Source organism: Haemorhous mexicanus, chromosome 27, assembly GCF_027477595.1.
Source record: "Haemorhous mexicanus isolate bHaeMex1 chromosome 27, bHaeMex1.pri, whole genome shotgun sequence".
NCBI lineage: Eukaryota > Metazoa > Chordata > Aves > Passeriformes > Fringillidae > Haemorhous > Haemorhous mexicanus.
In genome coordinates, this window is record NC_082367.1 from 3,336,111 (window position 1) to 3,362,565 (window position 26,455).

General features: G+C 48.5%; 1 protein-coding gene across 1 annotated transcript in view; it reads left to right on the forward strand.

The window, feature by feature from the left end:
- GRIK3 (glutamate ionotropic receptor kainate type subunit 3) overlaps window positions 1–26,455 on the forward strand; it is a 133,719-nt gene that overhangs the window by 11,934 nt on the left and 95,330 nt on the right. The gene's annotated exons all lie outside the window — the stretch shown is intronic.

Below are 26,455 nucleotides of genomic sequence, written 5' to 3' on the forward strand. Positions count from 1 at the left end.
TCTAACTAACACACCCTTTGCCTCCTTGGTTATCCACTAAGACTGGCTCAGCAATTCTTTTCTTCTGTAACAAAACTTGCTTCCATCTCTATTCCTTCATCAGACTCCACATTTAAAAATCTTTCTGCCAAGCACACATATCTGTGAGACTTTCTTGTCAAACTTTCATCCTTCCCAACAACTGTTCCTGCAGGAGAGGAACTTCTCCTCGGGGGCATTCAGATTTCTGAAACAATCAAGCCATGAATCCCTCTCAAATGTGAATATTCAGAATTCAGCATTTGCAATTAGCAGTAGAATTGGAGACAAAATGCCATTACTTTCAGAGGTCAAGATAAATTGTACACAAAGGTCACTGTTCCATGGGCTTCATTCAAAATCCAATTTGGTTTTTGGGCTTGCTTAGGATGGCAGAAACACTGATGATTTTGCTATTGCCACATGTTAGGTACTTTCTGTGCAGGAAAAAAATTTGTTTAATTACTTTCACTTTTAACTGTCTGGCACAGAGATGGGATTTTCCTGATTTGAACCATCTCATCAAAAGTTGAGAACTTAACTGAGACTGAAAACCTCGGGGTGTATCAGAGCCCCACGGAGCTCCCAGCAGCAGGAGCTGGTGGCTGCTGTCCTGCTGCCCATGGTGACAGCAGCTCTCCAAAATGTCCCTGGGATGGGAGGAGAGGAGAAGGAGCTGCAGGAGAATCCTCTGCATCCATGTCCCTCCCATCCATGCAGTTCTGCAGAGCCCAGCACCTCCTGCAGCTCCAGGTGCTGTTTCTTGCAGCAGTAATGCCATTACCATTTTAAGCTGAACCAGGGACCTGTAAAAAGGGTGTTCTTGGTTTAAATCTCTGCTCTATAAAATCTTAAGGACCTGCTCTTTCTTTATAGGGAAGAAAACCATTTTCTTCCTCATTTTATGCACTTTTCTTCTTGCGAATTTGTATTTCTGCAAAAGCAGCTTTTGTCATCTTTGCTTAGACAAAATTCAAAGTAAGACCCTGGATGTTTTGCTTCAGGGTGGCATTTCAGCTTGGCTCATAACATTTGAATGGAAATAGGATCTGCAGTTTTCTCTCCTATTCATCTACATCACAGCAAAAGGGCTGTCCAGAACAGGTGCTGCAGAGTCTTGGATGAAGCTGATAATATTTTTTAAAATGGAGGGATTGTCTCTGCACAGTTTATCAAATTTCCTTTCCAAATGAGGTGTTGAATACAAGAAATGCTCAGTCCTTTGAGCAGCTACCTTCTACCCCGTGGTGTATTCCAACAGCCAGAACTGACTTTGGATGTGTGCCCATCTATTTATTAAGGATCAGTAAATAAAATAGCTAGAACCATCTTTCCTTAATTTTCTTAGGCCTTAATGCAGTGGTTTCTATTTGGTTTTCTTTTCTACAGTGCAACTTCACCTGTGAAATGTGGCAATTTCAGTTGCTGCATCCATTTCCTCCTGCTGAAGGGAGAGCAATGGCACAGAGCACCCAAAATCCAGCCTGAGCTGCAGATCCCTCTCTTTACACTTTGGGTTTGCCTTTACTTTGGAATTTTTCAGAGGCAATTCCCACCTAACTGAGTGTCACTCCCTTTCCTTCTCTCTCCTACTCCAAGGATCACACACACACACACACACACTTGGTGCCTCTGGCACAGCCACTCCCTCTGTGACTTTCATCTCAGCTGCTGAACTCCCCTTCTCATCCCCAGGCCTCAAAAGTGGAGGGAAGAGATGAGCACAGCTGAAATCCTGAACGAGCTGTACTTCCTGGTATTTTAAGAAAATGCTGAATTTTAAGAAAATGCTGAATTTTAAGAAAATTCAGAGTTTCCTCAGCAGCTGGATGAGATTCTTCACTTGGGAGCAGAACCCCCAGAATGTTCCTGGCTTCCTGAAGATCCTGTGAGGTGCCACCAGCCTGGGTGACAGCACTGGTGACACTCTGAGCACCCACACTGACCCCACCACCCCATGCACAAGATTGAAAGGAAAGTTTCCCCCAGCTTGGTGACCATGGATATTTAATGCTGGCCCAGACCCCTCTATATTTTGTGGTTTAGGTCTCTATATTCTGTCTTATTAAGGTCATTCTATGTGGTTACACGACTCTTTGTGCTCTGTGAGGGTTTGTGGGGAAACCAATTTCCATATGAATTATGGAAGTTGATACCAACAGGGCTGTAATTCCTAAATTGTTCTGACAGCAACATTTTGTAACAGAACACAGAGAAACCAGGGTAATAAAACTTGCCATTAAGGGAGTGGACTTGTGAGTCCTAGAAAGAAATCTTGTCCAAGGATTATTTATGATCATTGCACACCAAAATGTGTTTTTGCATTTTTATTGCTGGCAAATTACTTGTAAACCCACCAGGGAGCTAATGATTTTTCCTCTGAGGCCATGCAACTTCGTTTTGGTTTGTACATATCCATTTCTGCCACCAGTTAAGCTGTCACTTTTGATTTAGATTAACAATAATTATTCCAAAACAGCCCAGATGTTAAAGGGTTAACTGTCCTTTGACTCCAGCTGACAAAACCTACAGGACAGTGATTCCAAAGGAGAATGGTGGTGCCTGGGCAGGTTTTCCCTGGATCACTGGGAAGGTGTTAACCCCTCTAATGGGGAGCAGGGATTATTTATGTTCTTCTGCAGCCTCTCATTAATTTTTCCAGGCACTTGCTTGAAGAGTTGTGACTTCTCTGCTCCTTCATTAGTGATACCTGTTCAACAGCGTGCAGCAGGGGAGGTGACACTTCTGAAAGGAGATTTCTGCTTGGCAGGGGGAGAACAGCAGCAGGAAGCTCTGGACAAGGAGCTGGGAGCAGGGGCAAGGTTTTAGAGAGGTTTTAGAGAGGTTTTAGAGAGGTTTTAGAGAGGTTTTAGCCTCCCCAGCAGGGCTGGCTGGTGCAGGGGCTCAGTGGCCTGAGACTGCCCAGTGGCTCCTGTGAAAAACACCAGTCACTTGGTTTTAGAATTTTAAAAGTTTTATAGTAATAAAATGGTTATTAAAATAGTAATATAAGTAGAGTAATAAAAAATTGAACAATTAGGATTTAGGGCAATATGAGACAATAGAAACAAAAAGTTTCAGACATCCGGGTACCTTTTCTGGCCAAATAAGCCCCAAAAAGGCCCCAGGTTAACAGAGGATTAACCCTTAAAAGGAACAGCCTGTTGCATATTCATACACCTCATCCAAGATGCATAAATTCCATTCAAACACAGGATTCTGTCTGGGCAGGGTCAGCTTCTGCCTCTGAATCCTGAAGGCATCTTCAGGGCTGAGCAAGGCAGGAAGAACTCGATAAGAAAGCAATAAATTCTCTTTCTCTGAAGGATTCAGGTGTCCTGTGGCTGCTATCTGGTGTGAGTCCTTTCTTTAAAAAAACTATCTTACATAGCATAGTTTCTATTTTACGTTATGTTATAACCTAAAACTATATTTAAGACACTACTTAAGACAATTAAGACAGCATCACTTTCTAACACAACACATATAATATTCATTTGAATATTTGCAAAAAGCCAATCATATAATACACATTTTTCACACTCCCATCACCCAGGGCTGGTAGCCTGTGCTGAGCCACCCTGGAGCCCTCCAGGGCCGTGCAGCTGCCTCATCCCCAGCACATGGTGGCTTTTCAGCACCACTGAGGGGTCCCTGTGCAGCCATCACTGCTCCTGCTCCCTCCCTGACAGCCAGGCTGAGTTCAGCTGTTGTGTCCTGTCCCCCAGATGTCACCAGGGCCTCTGTGTCACTCCACAGGACAGCAGCTCTTACCTTTTTGCTCCTAGGGATGCTCCAGTGACTCACAGCAGGAACACCCCGGCTGCAGGGAGCAGCAGGGAGCTCAAGATCAGCCTTACAAAGGTTAAGGGAGAACTAAATTATTCCTGGCCATGGCTCCCGGGGTGATGACACCTCTTTTTTTGTGATGTGCAACCTTGGGCAGACTTTTCCTGGTGCAAAAGAGGCAAGAGGTGCCTGCAGGGATCACCCAGTGGTGCCCACCCCCTGCTGTCAGTGCAGCTGGCACCCCCTGGGCACAAGTAGTAAGTGGATGGAGATGTTTGTTAGGATTTGGGGGTCGTGGGACATTTGTACATTTGTTACCAAAGTCACTGGAGATGTTTGTTAGGATTTGGGGGTCGTGGAACATTTGTACATACATTACCAAAGTCACTGGAGATATTTGTACATTTGTTACCAAAGTCACTGGAGATGTTTGTTAGGTTTTGGGGGTCGTGGGACATTTGTGCATTCATTACCAAAGTCACTGGAGATGTTTGTTAGGATTTGGGGTCATGGGACATTTGTACATTCATTACCAAAGTCACTGGAGATGTTTGTTAGGATTTGGGGTCGTGGGACATTTGTACATTCATTACCAAAGTCACTGGAGGTGTTTATTAGGTTTTGGGGGGTCGTGGGACATTTGTACATTCATTACCAAAGTCACTGGAGATGTTTGTTAGGTTTTGGGGGTCGTGGGACATTTGTACATTTGTTACCAAAGTCACTGGAGATGTTTGTTAGGTTTTGGGGGTCGTGGGACATTTGTACATTCATTACCAAAGTCACTGGAGATGTTTGTTAGGTTTTGGGGTCATGGGACATTTGTACTTTCATTACCAAAGTCACTGGAGATGTTTGTTAGGTTTTGGGGGTCATGGGACACTTGTACATTCATTACCAAAATCACTGGAGATGTTTGTTAGGTTTTGGGGTCATGGGACATTTGTACATTCATTACCAAAGTCAGTAATCACTAATTGCATTTTTGATCCTAACAGAGCGTTTTGTTAGAGCCACATTTCCTTTATGGATTTTCAAAGCCTTGTTTTTAGAGAAACAGTTTTTGATCTGTTGTTGGCTCCTCTTCTGCTCTATTACAGACTCCCTGCATGGCTTTGAACAAATGGCTTTGCTCTTCTTTTCCTTAATTCTGTACTTGTAAAACAGGGCTGAGCACACTCCCAGCTCCTCTGGGCTGTGGGAATGGGAAGGGTTTAGAGCCTGCAGATGTCAGTAGCTGAGCTTGCCACACCCAGCAGCATCTTTGAGGCAGAACAAACAGATATGAGCAGGCACAGCCCTATTACCAGTGAAATACTGAGATTATAACCCAGGACTCTCTGACTGGAGCAATTCTGGGAAAAAAAAAAAAAAAGGAGAGTATCCTAAATACACTTAACTGCTTATTTAATGTAGATTTAAAAAGTTATTTATCGAAATTTAGCAACTGTTTACTCAATCCAGAACTGGAAAGCCTTTAAAACATACTCTTAATAATCCCTTTGTATTTAACTAATGTACAATAGCGTGTGCTATTACATTGCAATTACATCCTATTTGAGACACTTAATTAAAAGGGAGGCTGTAATGAGCTCCCAATTGTTTGGCTCCTCAGCCAGACCCACACGGTGGAGGATTCTGCCAGGCTCGTCCTGGAGTGACAGTGGCAGCGTGGAGCTGCTCCATGGGAGCTGGGGCTGTGCGGGGCTGGTTCTGTTTGGGGCTGGCTCTGTTTGGGGCTGGGGCTGTGTGGGGCTGGCTCTGTTTGGGGTTGGTTCTGTTTGAGGCTGGTTCTGTTTGGGGCTGGCTCTGTTTGGGGCTGGCTCTGTTTGGGGCTGGTTCTGTTTGGGGCTGGCTCTGTTTGGGGCTGGCTCTGTTTGGGGCTGGTTCTGTTTGGGGCTGGTTCTGTTTGGGGCTGGGGCTGTTTGGGGCTGGCTCTGTTTGGGGCTGGTTCTGTTTGGGGTTGGGGCTGTTTGGGGCTGGTTCTGTTTGGGGCTGGTTCTGTTTGGGGCTGGCTCTGTTTGGGGCTGGCTCTGTTTGGGGCTGGTTCTGTTTGGGGCTGGCTCTGTTTGGGGCTGGCTCTGTTTGGGGCTGGTTCTGTTTGGGGCTGGTTCTGTTTGGGGCTGGGGCTGTGTGGGCTGGTTCTGTTTGGGGTTGGGGCTGTTCATTTGGGGCTGGTTCTGTTTGGGGCTGGTTCTGTTTGGGGCTGGCTCTGTTTGGGGCTGGCTCTGTTTGGGGCTGGCTCTGTTTGGGGCTGGTTCTGTTTGGGGCTGGGGCTGTGAGGGGCTGGTTCTGTTTGGGGCTGGCTCTGTTTGGGGCTGGTTCTGTTCGAGGCTGGTTCTGTTTGGGGCTGGTTCTGTTTGGGGCTGGCTCTGTTTGGGGCTGGCTCTGTTTGGGGCTGGTTCTGTTTGGGGCTGGTTCTGTTTGGGGCTGGTTCTGTTTGGGGCTGGCTCTGTTTGGGGCTGGCTCTGTTTGGGGCTGGTTCTGTTCGAGGCTGGTTCTGTTCGGGGCTGGTTCTGTTTGGGGCTGGCTCTGTTTGGGGCTGGTTCTGTTTGGGGTTGGGGCTGTGTGGGCTGGTTCTGTTTGGGGTTGGGGTTGTTCATTTGGGGCTGGTTCTGTTTGGGGCTGGTTTGGTTTGGGGTTGGGGCTGTGCAGGGCTGGTTCTGTTTGGGGCTGGTTCTGTTTGGGGTTGGGGCTGTGTGGGGCTGGTTCTGTTTGGGGTTGGGGTTGTTCATTTGGGGCTGGTTCTGTTTGGGGCTGGTTTGGTTTGGGGTTGGGGCTGTGCAGGGCTGGTTCTGTTTGGGGCTGGTTCTGTTTGGGGTTGGGGCTGTGTGGGGCTGGGGCTGTGTGGGGCTGGTTCTATCCGGGGCTGGTTCTGTGTGGGGCTGGTTCTGCTTGGGGCTGGTTCTGTTTGGGGCTGGGGCTGTGTGGGGCTGGTTCCACCTGGGGCTGGTTCATTTGGGGCTGGGTCCATGTGGGGCTGCTCCATGTGGGGCTGGTCCATTTGGGGCTGGTTCTGTTTGGGGCTGGTCCATTTGGGGCTGGTTCTGTTTGGGGCTGGTTCATTTGGGGCTGGTTCTGTTTGGGGCTGGGTCCGTGTGGGGCTGCTCTGTGTGGGGCTGGGTTTGTGTGGGGCTGGTCCATTTGGGGCTGGGTCTGTATGGGGCTGGTTCCACCTGGGGATAGTCTATTTGGGGCTGGGTTTATGTGGGGCTGCTCCATGTGGGGCTGGGTTTGTATGAGGCTGGTTCTGTGTGGGGCTGGTCCTGTGTGGACCTGGGTCCATGTGGGGCTGCTCCATTTGGGGCTGGTTCTGTGTGGAGCTGGGTCCATTGGGGCTGGGTCCATGTGGGGCTGGGTTTTTGTGTGTCTGGATCAGCAGGGTCATGACCCCACAGGGCTCTCAGGCCCTGGGGATCTCTCCCACTCCATGTGGGATGGCTTCAGTCTTCTCCTCCTCTCTGGGAGAGAGGTTGGACCACGGATACTTTATGATTCTGGATTGCAGAGCTCCCCAGGACTGGGATGTCCCAGGTTAAGGGTGCTCTTCAGAAGCAGCTGCCCATCCCAGCAGCTCTGGCTTCATCACTGCCATGGGAGCCAGCAGCTGGCCCTGCCCTGCAGGAGCCCCCTCCAGCTTTGGCCACAAGTTCTGATGTGGAAGGGCAGCCTTGGAAGGTGCACCAAGGCCAGAAAGCTGCGTGGTGTTCATGGGAACCTTGGGAACTCTGCTCTGGTCCTGAACAGCACATGGGCTGTCCTGCTCTGCCCTGGCCTCTCCACAGCTGGGAATCACAAATCTGGCACACAGTGCCATGCTGGGAATCACAAATCTGGCACATAGTGCCATGCTGGGAATCATAAATCTGGCACACAGTGCCATGCTGGGAATCATAAATCACAGTGCCATGCTGGGAATCATAAATCTGGCACACAGTGCCATGCTGGTGTGGTTACCCTGCCCCGTGCCAGGCTGCCACAGGCTGGCTCTGTGCAAGAGCTCTCAGACATCTGTCTGCAGCCAGCTGCTTGCCATCCCACCAAGTGGCTGCTCTGCTTCTCTCAAATAAAAAAATAATAATCCAAGCCCCCTTTAATTCAAGGCTGTTTGAATCAGAAGTGACAGCAGCTTTGTGCTCGCTCCGTGGCGGGATATGAAGTTAATTTGTATAAGTGATTCTTCTGCTTTTAATTTATCAGCCTGAGATTCAAATCTGAGGAACACAGGGACCCCACGAGGCATGCCTGAATCTTTCAGGAGTGGAGCTTGTTTATTCAAGTGCTTAAATATAGCTCTTAATTGTGTGGCTGATCCTGCAGTGCAGTGCAAGGAAGGCAGGATAAGAGATGCCTCTGCTCCCTGGGTCACTGTCCAGACTCTCACTGTGGTGCCTGTGCAGCCCCCAGGGTGAACCAAACCCTTTTCCTGCAGAGAGCTGGTAGAACAAGGACAGAGGGATCTGTGTGCAGCAGCTCTTTGGGTTTTGCAGGGGATTTTGAGGCTAGCCCAGGTTTATGAGCTGCCCATGAACCCAGTGCACAGTGTCTCATAACAATCCTGGTTCCCCCTCTTGTTGGATTAAGTTGTTTTCTGCTTTAGAGATGAGGTAATTGAGATGTGGTTTTCACCTCTCCACATTCTCTACAAATCCATTTCCCACACCCTCTCAGCTCTGCAGTTTTATTTTGTTTGCAGTCTAAATCTAACAAGAGGATCAAGGGAGGTTTTGGCAGGGAATGGTTCCAGTCCTGGGCCTGGTGACTGGTGCAGCCACATGTCAGAAATCCAGGGGAGCAGCCCTTCCCTCCCAGGCATGGGCCAGAGAAGGCTGTTCCCTGGAATTTCGGTTAGGAAAGGAAGGATGCTTCAAAGTGAAAGGGAAACAGAAACCTCCAGGTGTTTTTTGTTGTTCCAACTGCTTTAAAATGATGTTTAGATTTCACGTATCAGTAATTACATACACTTGGGTGGTATTTAATGCCAGCCACTGATGGATGCTCTATAATCCTATAGAGAGAGAACACGTTTGTTTTCTGAGGCTAACTGCACACAATCTGTTATTGTGTGATGTTGAATACTTTGAGGGTTGATGCCTTTCAGTGTTGAGCATAAAAGCCAGGCCTCCCTGACAATAACCTCCATTAATCAGGCTTCCCCAGTCCACAAGCCTTGGAGACTGCCACGTCCTCTTTGTACACCAAAGCTTGCCAGGATCCCAGAGTGAAAAACCTCCCACCGATCTCCCTCTCTTTCATTTCTTCTTCTTTTTTTTGGTTTAAACAGGAAAATAGCCTCCTAGTACAGCTCCCACTGCTTTAGCTGCATCTCCACACGTTTCTTTTAAACCAACTGACAGCTTATGGTGGGAAGGAGAAGCAGCTGCAACTTGTTGGGAGCGGGGGAACTTCTCTTCCAGAGGATTCAGCTCCTTTTGTTTTCCACAAGAGCTGTTGAGTGCTCAGAGCTTTAAAAAATAAGGCCACTCATTCAGGCTCCTGAAATGTGGATTCAGGACAGAGGTACTCTGCAGGCTCTCCAGAGAGCTGGAAGCAGGAATGAAGATCCCCCAGCGCCCCACTGGCTGCTGTGCTTGGCTACACTTCCACAAAATCTCATGGGAAACGAAATTTTGGTGCTTCAGCTCAAGTTTTTATCACTGTTTGATATGTCCCAAACTCCCCAGCTGCTCTGAGTGGATGGGAATGACAGAAGGAGAGGCCACAGCCTTGAGCTGCACCAAGGGAAGTTTAGGTGAGATGTTGGGAAGAAATTCTTCACTGAAAGAGTGGTTGGAAAATGGAATTGTCTGCCCAGGGAGGGGTGGAGTCACCATCCCTGAGGGAGTTTAAAAACAGATGGAGGCGGCCCTCAGTGCCAGGGTTGAGCTGATGGGGAGGTGTTAGGGCATGGGTTGGGTGATATTAAAGGTATTTTCCAGCCCAGTTCACTCTGTGATTCTGTGATTCAGGACCACTCCAAAGTGAGCCTGCTTTTCCTGAGGTGCTAAAGCATGCCAGGGCTTCCAGAGAGGAATCACTGCAGGGCAGGGCAGGGCTGGGGCAGCACTGCAGGGAATGGGAATTCTGGGCAAGAGGAGCATGGCCATGGGGCTGGGGAAGGAGGTGTAGGTCACCGGGCTGAGGAAGGGGCTTTGAGGAGAGCAGAGGGTGCTCCAAACACCATCCTCTTCCTCTTGGGCAGCTCCAGTGGGGATGTGCAGGGTCTCAGCAGCCACTGTGCTCAGCCAGGGGCCAAATTCCCTCAGGGCAGGAGAGGCCAAGGGTTTGTGGTGCTCCTTGGGAGGAAGGGCCCTCCACAATGGCCAAGGGTTTGTGGTGCTCCTTGGGGACAAGGCCCTCCACAGTGGCCAAGGGTTTGTGGTGCTCCTTGGGGACAAGGCCCTCCACAGTGGCCAAGAGTTCGTGGTGCTCCTTGGAGAGAAGGCCCTCCACAATGGCCAAGGGTTTGTGGTGCTCCTTGGGGAAAAGGGCCCTCCACAGTGGCCAAGGGTTTGTGGTGCTCCTTGGGGACAAGGGCCCTCCACAATGGCCAAGGGTTTGTGGTGCTCCTTGGGGAGAAGAATCCTCCACAATGGCCAAGGGTTTGTGGTGCTCCTTGGGGACAAGGCCCTCCACAGTGGCCAAGAGTTCGTGGTGTTCCTTGGGGAGAAGGGCCTCCACAGTGGCAAAGGGTTTGTGGTGCTCCTTGGGGAGATGAGCCCTCCACAATGGTCAAGGGTTTGTGGTGCTCCTTGGGGAGATGAGCCCTCCACAGTAGCCAAGAGTTCGTGGTGTTCCTTGGGGAGAAGGGCCCTCCACAATGGCCAAGGGTTTGTGGTGCTCCCAGGGGAGAAGGGCCCTCCACAGTGATTTAAAGCACATTGGAAAAAGCCAGACCATGCAAGAAAAGCCATCCAAACCTCGACTGCAGCTGGACACTTTGGTGCTGAGCAGTGTGTAACCTTGACCTCACCCAAGCTGTATTTTCCTCCTGAAGTCAGTCCCTGCCTGTCCTTGAGGGGAAGTTTCTCAATGGAGCAAAGACTCCTCGGAGCTGCCAGCCAAAATAAACCTAATTGTTGCATTGTGTCTGAGCAGCTCTGAAAGTTGCCAGTAACAGCTATCTCAGACCATCACAATCAACATAATTTTGGTCTTAATTGCTAAGTATTGCTGTAGAAAGACTGGTTGTCTTTCTGCTCCAAGTCCTCACAGTTGCTCTCCCAGGTTTCAAGATGCAGTGAAAGTTTTTGGGTTGGTTTTTCTTTTTTCTTTTTTTTTTTCCACACTACGTTTCAAATGCTTCATTGTCAAACTGGTTAAAAGCCCTTATTTATAAAACGTGTGCGTCTCTTTCAGCTTAACTGAAAAGGCATTAAAATAACTGCAGCTGTGGAAAGAATAATTACAGCGAGATTTTGTCAAGGACTCTCTTGTCTGATGTTGCCATCTGTGACATGGTGAATGCAAAGATCATTTGAAACATAGGCAGTTAATGTAGAGAATAATTTCGGAGCTTTCGATATTTATGGTAAATTATTTAAGTTTATTGTTTGGTTTTATGGCCTCATTATTCTGTGTGGAAAGGATCTCTGCTTTTTGTCTTGTTCTGCACTTTGATTTCCACTTTGTGAAGGAAAAGGACCCTGCAGTAAAAGTAACACTCCACACATTTCAGAAATGTTTCAAGGAGACATCACATTAATCAGATTATTTTCATGCACCTCAATATCATCCCTGATGCCTTTTAAAAAAAATCTGCAGAGAAAGATCTTCTTCTTGACCAGGTGTTAATAGTCAGTCCTTCAGGCATGGGCAGTGACAGGGGCTGGTAAACATTGCAGACTTGCATTAATTTTCTCTTGTCTCTCAGAATATTGTTTCTGAGACTCCCTCTGAGAGGACATTGCTGCATTATTTCCTTCAACAACCCCTGACTGGCCAAATTAGGAACAGACTGTCGCACTGGAAATGAATAATTGGCTGCCAGAGACACAGAAAAGGGGACTTGGCTTCCCCCAGCCTGGCTGCTCTGTACAGGGGCTGGAGCTGGAGCCAAATTTGTGTGCTAATTAATCAAAGGAGGGCATGGCCAGGCTGTGGGGCAGCTCCTGTGTGGGCACTGCCAGGCTCCTCCTGTGGTGGTGTTTGAGGGTCCCCAGGACGAGGGAAGAGATGAGAATCTTGACTCCGTGTCTCAGAAGGCTGATTGATTATTTTATGTTGTACATTATATTAGAAGAAAATGATATACTAAAACTACACTAAAGAAAAGAGAAAGGAGACGTCAGAAAGCTAGAAAGGAATGATAACAAAATCTTGTGACTGACCACAGAGTGTGACACAGCTGGGCTGGGATTGGTCATCGAGTAAAAACAATCCACATGAGACCAATCAGAGATGAACCTGCCACATTCCACAGCAGCAGATAATTATTGTTTATGTTTCATTTCTGAGGCCTCTCGGCTTCTCAGGAGAAAAATCCTAGTAAAGGTGTTTTTCAGAAATATGTCAGTGACACTCCTGCTCCAGCTGGGTGTGTCCCATGTCACCTGCATGTCCTGCCCCACAGCAGATGGGGACAGCACCCCTGGGGTGTTTCCCTCTTGTGCCCAGGGTGCAGCTCTTGCACTCTGAGCAAGGTGTGAGCAGCTGTGTCCAGGGAGGGTCACCCCAGGAGGAGACTGAGGGGGTGAGGGTTGAGGCCGTTCTGGGATTACCTAAAAACAGAGGCCAGGCAAAATCGAGGCAATAAAAAGCAGTTCTATTTATTGAAGGCCTTCAGGGACATTTGGAGCAGAAAAAGCCCCCAGGGGCTACACCCAAAATGGACAATGGGTCACAGGTTTCACACTTTTATAAGTCTGGGCCATTTGCATATTGGGGGTTAATTAACTCCAATTCCAGCTTCAGCTAATGAAGTCATTGACCCCAAGTTTGCTCCCCCAACTCACTTTTGTCTCCATCTCTCAGGGCCTGAGGCAGGGAGGTGTCCTTGATTGCCAGGCCTGGAGAGGAATTGTTGTGTCTGTCCAAAATGGGAAAGCAGCAGCTCCCACTGTGTGGGGGTTTGTAGTTCTGCACTAAAGAACTGCAGGACTACAAACATATTAAAAATATAAAAGTTAAAAATAGAAAGTTTTTTACTGAAACCCTGAGGCATCAGGGTCACCCTGGGTACAGCACCAGGATGTTCCTTGCTGTGGCTGTTCACTGCAAACCCCCCCAGCCTTACTGTGAGGTCCAGGGGATGGTGCTGCTCACAGAAAATGAGGTTTGCTCCTTCTGGGGAACTTCATGTGGCTCCATCTGAAAAGCATGCATCAGCACTTTCCTGGAGGTGCTGCACAGCACACCCTCAGCAGCACCGTGGAGCACAGCAAGTGCCTCCTCCACCAGCTTTCCCTGCTCCTGCAGCACTTCCACAAGCCCGAGGATAGCTGAGACAGCCCAGCAGAAGTATTTTGTCTGATGTGAACTTTCCAGTGGAATTGGGATTGTCTTTCCAGCAGCTGAGGGCTGCAGCTCTGCTGTGTGCTGGCAGTGCTGGGCAGCTGCTTTGAGAACATGGGAGGGATCAGGAGCCACCTGTGTGCCCCTGCAGAGGAGTCTCTTCCCACCAGCCAGCCTTGTGTGAGTGCCCTCTGCAGCTGCTCAACATCTGGATCTCTGTCTGGCTCTGTCCATGCCAGGGAGGTGATGGCAGCACAGCCTGAGCACCCAGACCTGCTCCACCTTCTCCAAGGGTCACTGGGCAGGGCACAGCTGCTCCAGCCAGCAGCTCTGCCCTGCAGATATGTGTTTGCCTCCAGGAGAGAGCTGTGGCAGCTCTGGAAACCCTCTGAGGGAGCTGAAATGCTGCAGGAGGTGGGAGGGGAAGGTCAGGAGCCTGCAGTGAGCAGATGTGCAGCAGCAAGCTGGACTTAGTGCAGCCAGCAGGGCAGCAGCACATGGTCACAAGGGCCAAGTTGGCTCTGTCCAGCTCCTGCATGTAGGACACAAGGTCAGAACCTTTCCTACCCCCTCATTTTGCACCCTGAGCTATTTGTTTACAGCCACTGTCTCAGCCCATGAGGTACCCCTGGCTGGTTTTGACACCATGCTGTGGAAATCTCTGAGAGGCAAAGCCTCTCTCCAGGATCCCAGAGCCCCGTGGGTCTGTGCCAGCAGCACCCACCCCCTTTGCCCATACATTTCTTTTCCCTGCCCATAAAGGCACAGAGGGCAGAGGTGGCAAATCCAGTTTGCCACAGCCCAAACACTGTGGGCTTACTACAGGGGGAACTAAACTGGGAACAATCGTGAGAGTCAGGGATTAGCAGAGAAGAAACCAGGTTTATTTTCCTTTCTTCAATACAGCCCTGGGGCAATTCCCTGTTTGCCCTCAGCCATCCAGGGGCACAGGAATCCCTCAGGAGGTTCTCCTGAGCCTCAATTCCCACCTCAGGCTGTACAGGAGGCTTTGCCACATTTAGCTCAATCTTATTTCTGTACCTAAAATTAGACACTGTGCTCCATCCCTGCACTCCTGGAGTTCCCAGCTCCAGGGAGGTCGATGTGCAAACGTCTGCAAGCACATGAAGAAATATTTAAAGAACAACATTTGCAGACCCCTGGAAGCCAGACACTGCCAGGTGTTCCTTTATTTAGAGGAAAAGTAAGTTTGTGTACGCAGGTGGTTTATGCTAGTTAGTAAATTTTGGTAATTTGTCTATCCCTGGTAACTTGCTTTGCAAAGCAATGCAGCTCATTTTGGAAACAAATGAAGCAAATGGGTTCAGAGCTGTGCAGCTGATGAAACACAGGCAGGACAAAGCAGTTCCCCACTAGGGAGTTTTCCTTCTCTCTGAGCAGTGATGGGTTCTAAGCAGTAGCATGTCAGGGAGTGAGAGCTCCCTGTCCAGCTCAGCCCCAGGTGGAGCAGGAACCTGGTCCTGCAGGGCTCTCACCAAGCTGGGGGCTGCCAAAAACACCAGTGGGAGCCAAAAACACCAGTGGAGGCAGGAAAACACTGGAGCTCCAAGACAGCCTCGGGTACTGACAGCAGGAGCACCATCTTTGGGATTCCTGATTCCTCAGAGACTGACTGTGGCAATGTAAAGGCCTCAGAAATCTCTGGGGCTGCTGGCCCAGTTACCACCAAAATCAGGCAGGAGAAACCCTGCACTTGCTTGTAAGCAAAGAGTCCTCGTGCTCTTTGGTTTCTTTTCCTCTGGCTCTCATACTTGTTAACTCAAATTAACATTCATAATGCAGAAGCCATTGGAACATGCCTTCCAGACTCACAGACATTCCTGTTATGGTCAGGATTAATCACAAGGGATAATTAGAGTATTAAATGAAATAATTATAACATTATGACTCTAATAACCAAATTCATGGATATTAGCTTCCGAGAAAAGACAAACAGAGGACCCAGAGAAGTTTTGATGGATGCCTCCAGCTACATTTTTTTTAGTTAGCATTTTTGATTTAAAACTCCCAAACATCTTCCACACTGAGACAACTTCCCATAATCTGAAAGGGGGAGGTAGGGCTGGAGCCATGGGGCTGGTGGCAAGAGGGGCTCCTGCAGAATATCCACAGTATACTCCTGCAGAATATCCTCCTTTGCAGCTGCAGAAAGCTGAGCTCCCCAGGACTGGAGAGTGGGGAGCACCCTGATTCCCTCTGCCCCAAAAAGCCCTAGGGCTGGGCATCCTGCAGGGGAGGCAGAGCTGCTGGAATGGTGGAGCTGGTGTCCACAGAGTGATTTATCTGTGTGGCAGTGCCAGGGCTCCTGCTCTGCCCTCTGGGCCCACCACCTCCTGCCAGCTAGGAGATGCCTGGCAGGTCTGGCTGCAGCCAGGTCTGAGCCCAGCCAGCTCAGCTCCGTGGGACACCAGGCTCTGGCAGCATCTCCTGGCCCCAGGCATCACCTCCTCTGAGAAAATGGAGATTTTCTCTGCCTGGAGGATGTGATTATTGTACCTGACAGAGCCCTGAGTGCAGCCAGGCTTGGCTTGTCCTACAGGACAGCTGCTGCTCTCCAGGGATGCAAACCCTGGTGGTCAGGGCTCCTTGGAGCCCAGGAGCTTTCTGGGGCACTAATGTATGCTCAGTCTCTCTCCTATATTCTGTGTCGTGCTACGGAGGAATAAATGAATTCATTAAAGAATTATGCAATTGCAAATGTTTAAAAATACCAAGTTCGTACATTTCTGGGAGCCTACACAGCCCTGTGAGGGGCTGGATGAGGATTGGCACATGTTCCCAGGGAAGGGATGGAAAGTGCTGCTGGGAATGCAAGCTCTGCTGCTCAGTGCTCTGCACACACTCAGCACAGGCAGGGCACTAAAAATGCAATGAAATCTAAAATACACAGACTAAGCAATTTCGTCTTTCCAACAAGCAATATTAATTCTAGATAATAAATTGGGATTTTTATCATATGATCCCTGGGTGATTTAGAGTAGAGCCAGATTTATATTAATATTGAATATTTCCTCTCTGAGGCAACAAAAGAGAGAGTTCCTTTTGGTACCTGGAAGCAGTTCCCACGATCTGGGGAAGAAATCTCAGTGTGAACCACTAATATGCCACACTCCATTTATAACCTGGTATCTGCACTTGCAGTCTAGACATTCTGGTCAGAGTTTTAGTGTCACTCAGTGACAAAAAGAGACAAGAGTTGGGGAGCAGTTACACATCTGAGCATGCTGCACATGCCATGGCCACCCACCCCATGTCCTGCACACTCTGCCTCAGTGCACACCCCTGCAACAGCCTCAGCTTTGGAGTGAGTCCCTGCCTGTAGAATCCATTACACCACTTTAATTCCAGAATTTCTTTGCAATATTAAATGATAGGATTTTTTTTTTTTTTTTGCAGAGTTCTGACAAAGCAGTCAAAATCCAGTTGCAAATGCTCTGCTGTTTATTGATAGCTCCATAATACAGGCGAGGTAGGATGCCAGACAGCTGCATTTCCTGGCATTTAAAAAGAATTCACTGTAATGTATTGTAATGCATTAGCATAATAATTGGTAAGCATTCGCAGATGAATAGTTTACTGACTGATAGATTTTGTACAGAAACTGTGAAGGTTACATGGAGGGTGAAAACATTTCACTGTGTCAATGAACATACTTAATTTTTCTGGAAGTGCTATTTAAATTGTGCGGCGCTGGGACATTAGCATAACAAAGACACAACGAGCGAGTTTGTGCCGTGATAGAGAACACTGCCCCGCCGGGCTCCGGCAGGTGACCCGGAAAGGTGGGGCTGGGAGAGCTCCCAAACCGGCCAGGGGACGGGCAGGGCCCCCGGCTGGAGCTGCGGCTCCTCCCGTCCCTGCCCTTCTGCCTCCTGTCCCTGCTCGGCTCCTCTCCTGTCCCTGCCTTGTCCCTCCTTCCCAGCCCTTGTCTCTCCTGTCCCTGCCTTGTCCCTCCTGTCCCAGCCCTTGTCCCTCCTTCCCAGCCCTTGTCTCTCCTGTTCATGCCTTGTCCCTCCTGTCCCAGCCCTTGTCTCTCCTGTCCCTGCCCTTGTCTCTCCTGTCCCAAACCTTGTCCCTCCTGTCCCAAATCTTGTCCCTCCTTCCCTGCCCTTGTCCCTCCTTCCCAGCCCTTGTCCTTCCTTCCCTGCCTTTGTCCCTTCTATCCCTGCCCTTGTCCCTCCTGTCCCATCCCCTGTCCTTCCTTCCCTGCCCTTGTCGCTCCTGCCCCAGCCCTTGTCCCTCCTGTCCCTGACTTGTCCTTCCTTCCCTGCCCTCGTCCCTCCCTTCCCAGCCCTTCCTCCTCTCTTCCCAGCCCTTGTCCCTCCAGTCCCAGCCCCTGTCCTTCCTGTCCCAGCACTTCTCCCTCCTGTCCCTGACTTGTTCCTCCTGTCCCTGACCTTCTCTCTCCCTTCCCTGCCCTTCTTCCTCCTGGCCTTGCTCTTCTGCCTCCCATCCCTGCACAGCTCCTCTCCTGCTCCTGCCTTGTCCCTCCAATCCCCGCCCTTGTCCCTCCTGTCCCTGCCCTTGTCCCTTCTGTCCCTGCCCTTCTCCCTCCCTTCCTAGCCCCTCTCCCTCCAGTCCCTGCCCTTGTCCCTCCAATCCCTGCACTTCTCTCTCCTGTCCCTGCGCAGGTCCTCTCCTGTCCCTGTCCTTCCCTCTCCCTTCCCTGCCTTTGTCCCTCCTGTCCCTGCCCTTCTCCCTCTCTTCCCATCCCTTCTCCCTCCTGTCCTTGCCCTTGTCCCGCCCATCCCAGCCCTTGTCCCTCCTGTCCCCGCTCCCCCTGCCTGCTCTGCCCTCCCGGGTGACATTGTTTGGATCCTCTGGTTCACTCCAAGTCTGATGAGCAGCGGCTGAGGGAGCTGGGGGGGCTCAGCCTGAAGAAAAGGAGGCTCAGGGGGGACCTTGTGGCTCTCTAAAACTCCCTGGCAGGAGGGTGGGGCCGGGTGGGATCAGCCTCCTCTCCCAGGGGACAAGGGACAGGACAAGTGGAAACAGCCTCAAGCTGCTCCAGGGGAGAGTCAGGTTGGGCATCAGGAAGAATTTCTTCATGGAAAGGGTGATCAGGTGTTGGAAGGGGCTGCCCAGGGAGGTGCTGGAGTCCCCATGCCTGGAGATGTCCAAGAAATGACTGGAGGTGGCACTGAGTGCTCAGGGCTGGGTGACAAGGTGGGGAGTGGTCACAGGTTGGACTCAATGCTCTTGGAGAGCTCTTCCAGCCTCAGTGATTCTGGGATTCTGTACTGGTACGTGTCAGTGGGCTGGGCAGTGTTCTGGGCTTGGTGACAACCCGTGGTCCTGACCCTGGGGGTCACCACAGCTCCTGTCCCGTGTCCCCAGAGCCACCAAGACTTTGTCCTCCAGAGCTGAGCTGTGGAGCCCCAGAGCAGGGCAGCACCAAGCTGAGCAGGGGAAGTGGGCAGCACCAGCAGGGCTTGGGCTCAGGGCAAGAGGAAAGATGCAGAGAAGCAGCTTTTAAATGGACATGAGGTGCCAGGTGTGTGTGTCTGGGATGCTCCTGCCAGGGCACAGGGACAGGGACCTGCCAATGGACAAAACCTCATCTCAGACTGGGACCTCTTGAAAGGCTTGCACCAACTCCCAAGTTTCCTCTGGGTCTTCTGAGGTCTTGGGAATAAACAGCCATCACCTGGGTCCCCTGGAGAAATGCACATTTCTGAATAATTCACAGCCTTTGGCTGCTGCCTCAGTCTCCTCCCTGTTGTACCATGGGCTATCACAGTCACGACTCTGCAATTACCTCAGAGAAAACCAAAATGCCAATTGGAAGGGACACAGCTGAGGTTTTTTGGACAGAAAGTTTATGGATAGCATTTAAAATCAGATTTTCACTTGCCATTATATATGTTAATCTCACTGTCATCTAGAATAAATTGGGGAAAACAGATGTGAGGAGGAATGAGATATTCCAGCATGGGAGAAAACAAAGATTTCATCTCCACTGGCACCCAGGTGGTGGGAGACCAGACCCACAGACAGACCTTGCCTGCTGGGATCCCAAACTGTTTTACCACACAGTTAATGTTCATCTCCAGAACAGGAATATGGGATTTTCTTAAAATCAAAGGAGCTTTTTGTCCAGGTGATAAACCCAAAAAATCTCCTTCATCATATCCATGTGACCTGGAGTTTCTACCAGAAATAAACTGATTTTAAGTGTTTTAGGATTTCATCTGAAGGTCTCATGGACAGGTACAGTTGCACAGGTATCTCATGAACTGTGGTACAGTTAATTTAATTTCTTCCAGAAATGATGGAAGGATGAATCAAACCTTATTTATAGGGATCTTTCATCTTAACATTTGTGCCTTTCATTTTTCCTCCCTGGGAAGTTCCTGTGGCATAAGGGGGGAAGCTGCAAACAGGATTTGTACTTCAACATTTGTCAGCAACAAGACACCCTTCTGTAGATTTTTAAAACCACCCTAAAACATGAAGCACATGGGATATAAATAATGGATTAAGAAAATCTTGCTAGAGGTAAGAATATGTAATTGCTGGGAGAGGTTCCTTATTAAAGAACAGGAATATTTAGGATTTTGGGGAAAGAAAGCCCCTGATGAGGAGTCCACAGAAAGACAGCTGCATCCCAACCAGACCCTTCCATGCCTTCCCTCAAAAATGTCACATTAAACAATTAAACAACTCTTCCTCCTGGTATTTTAGCTGTGAATCTTCTTCTTGATGAGCTGTACACAAACATGACCTGCTTGACTCCCTGAGTCTGACTGGAAACAAGGAAATGGAAATGCAGTTTATAGTAACAGATTTCTTCTGACTTTACAGCTGCAATGTGTTTCATTAACACTTCTGCAGCAATTTGCACTATTAGGGACACATTTGCTTCCAGTAAGAGGAGAGAAAATGTAGAAGTGTGGAGTGTAAGGATGGTGTCAGCAGGCAGTGCCTCCCACGGGCTGCAGCGGGCCTGGGGATGGAGATCTCTGGGCAGACACCTCATCTGGCTCCCTCTGATGCCTTTAGCTTTAATATTCTCCATCTCTTTGTAACCCTGCAGTTCTTTAGTGCAGAACTCCAAACTCCACACACAGTGGGAGCTGCTGCTTCCCCATTTTGGGCAGACACAACAATTCCTCTCCAGGCTTGGCAATCAAGGACACCTCACTGCCTCAGGCCCTGAGATGGGAACAAAAGGGAGTTGGGGGAGCAAACTTGGGGTAAATTACTTAATTACCTGAAGCTTTAACTGGAATTAATTTACCCCCCCCAATAAGCAAATGCCCCAAACTTATAAAAGTGTCAAAACTTGTGACCCATTGTCCATTTTGGGTGTGGCCCCTGCCCAAAATGTCCCTCAAGGCCTTCAATAAATAGAACTGATTTTATTGCCTTAATGTTGTCTGTTCCTCTGTTTTTAGGTAGCCCAATAAAGCATCACCAAACAGGGCAAGAACCCCCCAAAACAGGCTGGACACATCCAGGCCTGGTGTGGGATGGGGGTGGCAGTGGCTCCCTCAGCACAGAGTTATTCTCAGGCAGCATTTCAATAATTACTCTGAGAGGAAATAAAATTTTTCTCATTCTTTCCTCCCACATTTCCTGTGTCTGTTGTATAACACTGTCATTCCTTCATGTTTGTTAGTAATTCCACTACATTTTTGAGGTGAGGGAAGAAGGGAAACACCTTCCCCAGAACACTCCAGAGGAGCCTTGCTCTGAATCACATCTCTCACAAGACCCAACACTTGTGCTCCACCAAGGCAGCACCAGAGGAACTTCAGGCTCTTTGTGCTCAGTAAAGATTTCCCAGGAGTTCAAAAACTACTGGAAACAGGGCCAGGAATTTTGGGCTCTTTGGGCTTTTGGTGTTGCTGCCTTGGCCCTGGCCCTGCCTGCAGCATTAATGATGCAATATAAATAATTATACCTAATGCTGCACATCATGTTTTAAAAGAAAGGGCATAATATTGTGAGATGGTTTGTAACAGAAACAATCCCTTATTCCTGGATAAAACTTCCAGTGAGGGCATGAAATTCACTCACCAGGGAGGGAAATGATGGAGGCAACTGCAGCTCTTCCAGTCTGGGTTTGCTGAGGCTCTGGGGGGAACTGGGGCAGGAGGTCTTGCAGTTTGCTTGAGAACAGCTATAAAATGGCATTTTTAAGCTGAGGACTGGCTTTGGAAAAGGGCTGGGTGGTGAATGGCAAAGGAGCAAAAGCACATGGCCAAAGGGAGTCTGGATGTGCTGCCCCAGGATGGCTCAGGATGTGTTAAAGGACTGCAGCTTCAGAGGGAACAACACATCCCGACACCAAAACACTCATTAAATTTTACTTCTGGTTCTTGAAAGGAAATCTATTATTTATTTCTGTTCAGATCTATTTAATAATTAGCTGAAGAGAAAGCTAGCAGCAGATGGAGACATTCCTGGGGACAATTTGAGTGCTGAATGTTTCATGATGTACAAATGGACCTCTTGCTTCAAGCAGAAGGGGGTTTGCAGAAAATGTGGGAGGTGGCAATATTTTTTTTTAAATGCTGTTTGTTTAGCAAATAAATTGTACTTTATTAAAAACACAAATTTCTAAGTCGTCCTGGGGAGTGTGTTAAAATCCACGTTAACATCTTCATGTTTTACACCAGATGAAAGCAGCTCATTCCCGTGAATGAAAATGATGCTAATCCCTGGGTAATGCAGACAAACTCCTAAATGCAGCTGTGAGTGGGTTTGCCTGTGACAGCAGCACTTCCTCCTCGCAGGAAATCCCTGCAGTTTCAGGAGAGTTGGCACTTCTGCTAATTTTAAACACGAAGCTCACAATATTTTGCATTCAGATGAAGACCCCTGGTGGTGTGGTCTTTGCTCCAGGCTGGACTCATCAGTCCTGCACAGAAAATATGATTCCAAGGTTTTATTTTTTGTTAGAGGAGGGTGGACCTTGCACAACCAAGTTTCAGTAAAGATGTATGAATAGTCCTCAAACCTGGGAAAAAACCCCCTATTTTCAGTCCATTTCTTCAGAGTTACTGGGGAATGATGTGAAGAGGGAGCTCAGCCTCCTGCAAACTCCCCTCTGCACTTTTTCATGAAAAGGTGCTTTCTCCCTCAAAATTTAACAGTCTTTCCTCCCCCCCCACCCCGTAGCATTAAAAATTCCCTCAAATCTGAATTTTTAAAGTTTGAATTCTGTCAGTTTTAAACATACTTTGCCAAACCCACTGATGGTCTGTAACTGCAGAGGGCACAAACACTCCAGGGGCTCTGAACCCTTCCAGAGGTGCCACAGCTGGGAGAGGAGAGCAGGTCTGGGGGTCCTGGGATTGCAGCAGGAACTTCTGGTGCTGGGAGCACCAATGCTTGAAGATTTCAGCCTTTCTGTTTTTCAAACCCTGTTCTGCATTAGTGTGTAACTCTAAACTCCTTATAAAGTGCTAGTTATTGTCTTCACATTTTGGTCAGACAAAACAATCCCTCCAGGCCTGGGATCCAAGGACACCCTACAGCCTCAGGCCCCAAAAAGTATAAACAAAAATGGATTGTGGAGAGCAAACTGGGGGTATGTGACTTCATTACCTGAAGCTGTAATTGGACAATTAACCCCTGATAAATAAATAGACCAAACTTATAATTGTCTGAAAAACTCGTGACCATTGCCCAGCTTGGGTGTAGCCCCTTGGGGAGGCTTTGTCTGCCCCTAATGTACCCGAAGGCCCTTCAATAAATATATAACTATATAACATATAATAAACATATAAATATTTAATTAAATCTATAAATATAAAAGTATAAATATATATAAGTATATAAGTATATAAATTATATAAATAGGTAATAATATATAATAATATATATCATATATAATAATGTATAATAAAATAATATATATAAGTAGATAATATATATAAAATAATATAGATACATATATATGCACAAATGTACAAATATATACCTTTATAAATGCACAAATATACAAGCATAAATATTTAAAATGATAAAATACAAATATAGAAACATACAAACAGATAAAGTGTAAAAATATAAAATTGTATATATATAAATATATGAAAATATGTATAGAAAGATATAAAATATATAAATATATAATATAAAAATAGATATAAAATATAAATATATATAAGATTAATATATAAATACATCCTCTTTTACTTTGTCTGGCCTCTGTTTCTAGGTAAGCCCCAAAAAGGCATCAGCACCATCCTTTCCCCAGCCCTGGCAGCCCTGGGATCCAGCAGTGCCACAGCAGTGCCACATGCCACCCTGGCAGGGGTGGGGATGAGTTAGTGCCCTGAGAACACCCCAGATTGTGGACTCTGGGCAGGGGTGTGGCTGCTGGATGCTCTGCACAGCACACTTGGCTGCCCCCATATACACTGGGTAATAAATGCCCCCTCGGTAGGAGGAGATGGTATTTCATTGCAAAAGTAGAAAATAATAACCAGGGAAAGTGCTATCTCAGCTGGCTGCATAAACAGCTCCAATAAGCAATATGCAGGCATATCATTTGGAACCCAGATTAATAATTTCTGCTCTGAGTGGTGGTAGCTGCCCTGATTTATTGTGGGGATGGTGTTACGGCCTCAGACTTTATTGTCCTTTAAATTCTACTGCAGTCTATACAGGAGGCAGACAGGGATCTAAATCAAGTGTTATTGCCTGTAAATTTGGAAACAAATAGTAGTTTTCCCCCCTTTAAATCACTGAGTTTGTGTGTTTTATAAGGTGAACGTTACGACTTTTTATGGGACTGAAGTTTTTGTCTCCCATCCCAGCCCTGGGGGATTCACAGCCTCCTCTCCATTTCCCTGCATGGCTCTGAGAGGAGCTGACATCTGCACTGTCAGGGCACCAGCTATTGATGTTTGTTTTACACTGGGCCCTTCTGGGGGCTCCCTGGATGGGGGAAACCCTCCTGTAGCAGCTCTGTGCCTCTCTCTCCCAGAGCACAGAGCCCTTCCCAGCCCTGGGGGATTCACAGCCTCCTCTCCATTTCCCTGCACAGCTCTGAGAGGGGCTGACATCTGCACTGTCAGGGCACCAGCTATTGATGTTTGTTTTCTGGGGGGCTCCCTGGATGGGGGAACCCTCCTGTAGCAGTTCTGTGCCAGGAAAAAGGAGATGCACAGCACTTTTTCAGTCTTCAGCTTCTTGTTTATTGTTATCTTATCTAAGGTCTTGCTGTCCACACCAGGAAAAGCACCACAAAATGGCCAACAATCTCTTGGTACAAGGTCTTTTAAGACTAAACTATCCAATGAAGAACTGACACCTGGATTATTTTCCCTTTTAACCCAACAACTGATCCCACAGAGCCCCCAGTGCAGACTTTTCTGTCCAATTACAAAATGCCACCAAAATCCATGAAGAAGGAGGAAGAAGAAGCATGAAGAAGAAACTCAGGATGACACCCTGTGCCCTACATCTTGCCAGGGTCTCGAGTCCTCCAGGGCAGCCAGAGGAATGTCCTGGGTCCTGACAATGTCCCTACCTCCAGCACAGGGACAGGGCCACTGAGAGGCTCTGACAGCAAAAGGACCCCGTCCCAGAGGGGCTCTACAGACCCAGGCAAAAGGCAGCCGTGGCTGTGGGGAGCTTCTGGGGCTGTAAATAGCTGAGAGAGAGAAAGGAGAGACAGGGAAGGAGAGGGAGGGTGGGAGCCTTGTGATGCAGATGGAGGGAAGAGTGGCTGGAGTGTGGTTACCAAGGGACAGCATATGGCACGTTACAAATCCCTCCTGCTCCAGGCTTCCCAAAGCATTCCAGCTCTCAGCTGAGCACACAGGGAGCTGGGCAGATCCCTCCTTACTCACACGGGGACTGAGGGCCCTCTGCTCTGTCCTGTGTGGCAGGAACCTTGGGCAGCTACAGGAAGAGGGAGGGCAGGACACTCGGTGTCCCCAGCCTGTGGTAGGAGCCATGGACAGAGGATTCAGAGCATTTTCACACATCAGTTCTGGCTGTGATGCTGCTTGCAGACCTGGTGATGATGTATTTGCCTGCCCTCCTCTCAGGCAAGAAGAAAAATGGGATAGGCAAAATGTTTCTGTATCTGTAGGCTTGGAACAAATCACTTTTATGTTAGCAGAGCAGCTGTAACCATTAGGGAATCCTGGTGGCCTGAGAGAGCTGCTAAAGAAAACCTTCCTGAGCTCCTGTGACATCTCAGAGATGCTGGGTGTGACCATGGGCTGGCCCCAGTGTTGGGGACCCTGTGGGGTCCTGTAAGGTCAAGAGGTGAGAGGGGAATCCTCCCTTTCCCAGGGCTCTGGTTTCATCAACAGATTTGTAGAAATGCCTCTCCTCTTCAACACAGCACAAGCCAAAGCCCTGCACGTAAATAAACATGAGAAAAGACTTTGCTATCACATCTGCATATTTTAGTTGAGCAAAGGTCAGAGTTACACAGGGAATGAAATGGCCTTAAACTGCAAAATCCCACTCAGTGACCCTTCCTGATCTCTTCAGTGCTCAGTGCCCTCGTGGAGGAGAAACTGCACCTTAACATGTAAAGTTCCTGAGATTTCTGGTGTTAATTCCTCCTTGCTTTCAGGCAATTCAGCAGCTCCTCACCCATGCTGTGCTTCAGCTGAGAGGCAGCTCCAGAGAGCTCAGCAGCTCCGCAGAGGCAGCACAGGCAGCTGGCCTACAGTTCTCTGTGCTCTGAAGTGGAGATCTGTGCTCAAGAGCTGCAAAAAAGGTGTAAGATGCCACCTTTCCGAGGTGTCAGTGTCCTACAAACAATGCTGAGACGCCCCAGCCTTGGATGTGGCAGCCTGTGCCTCACCTCCCCTGTCTGCCTCTTTGTTCAGGCTCTCAGAACGATGACACAGACGCCAGCAGGGCTGAACTTGAGATGACAGCCAAGTTTGGAGCCCATGCTTTTTGAGTGGGTTCATAAATTCAGCATCACATGGTTGACTTTTTCCTTTGGAGATCTATAAAAAGCAGAGTGCATCGTGCCCCAGCGGGGCTTTGGCACCAGAACGGTGCCATTGTGAGAGCAATCTCCCCTGGCTCCTGTTTCAAACACCCTCCTGGAGTCCCTCTGCCCACGCTCTGCTGAAAGCACTCCACAGCTTAACAGGTTTGACATTTTCATTTCTGTTTTCCTTGAAACCCTTAACATCATCTGATGGAGCATTACAGCCTGTTTGCATCCTGTTGCCTGCGAATT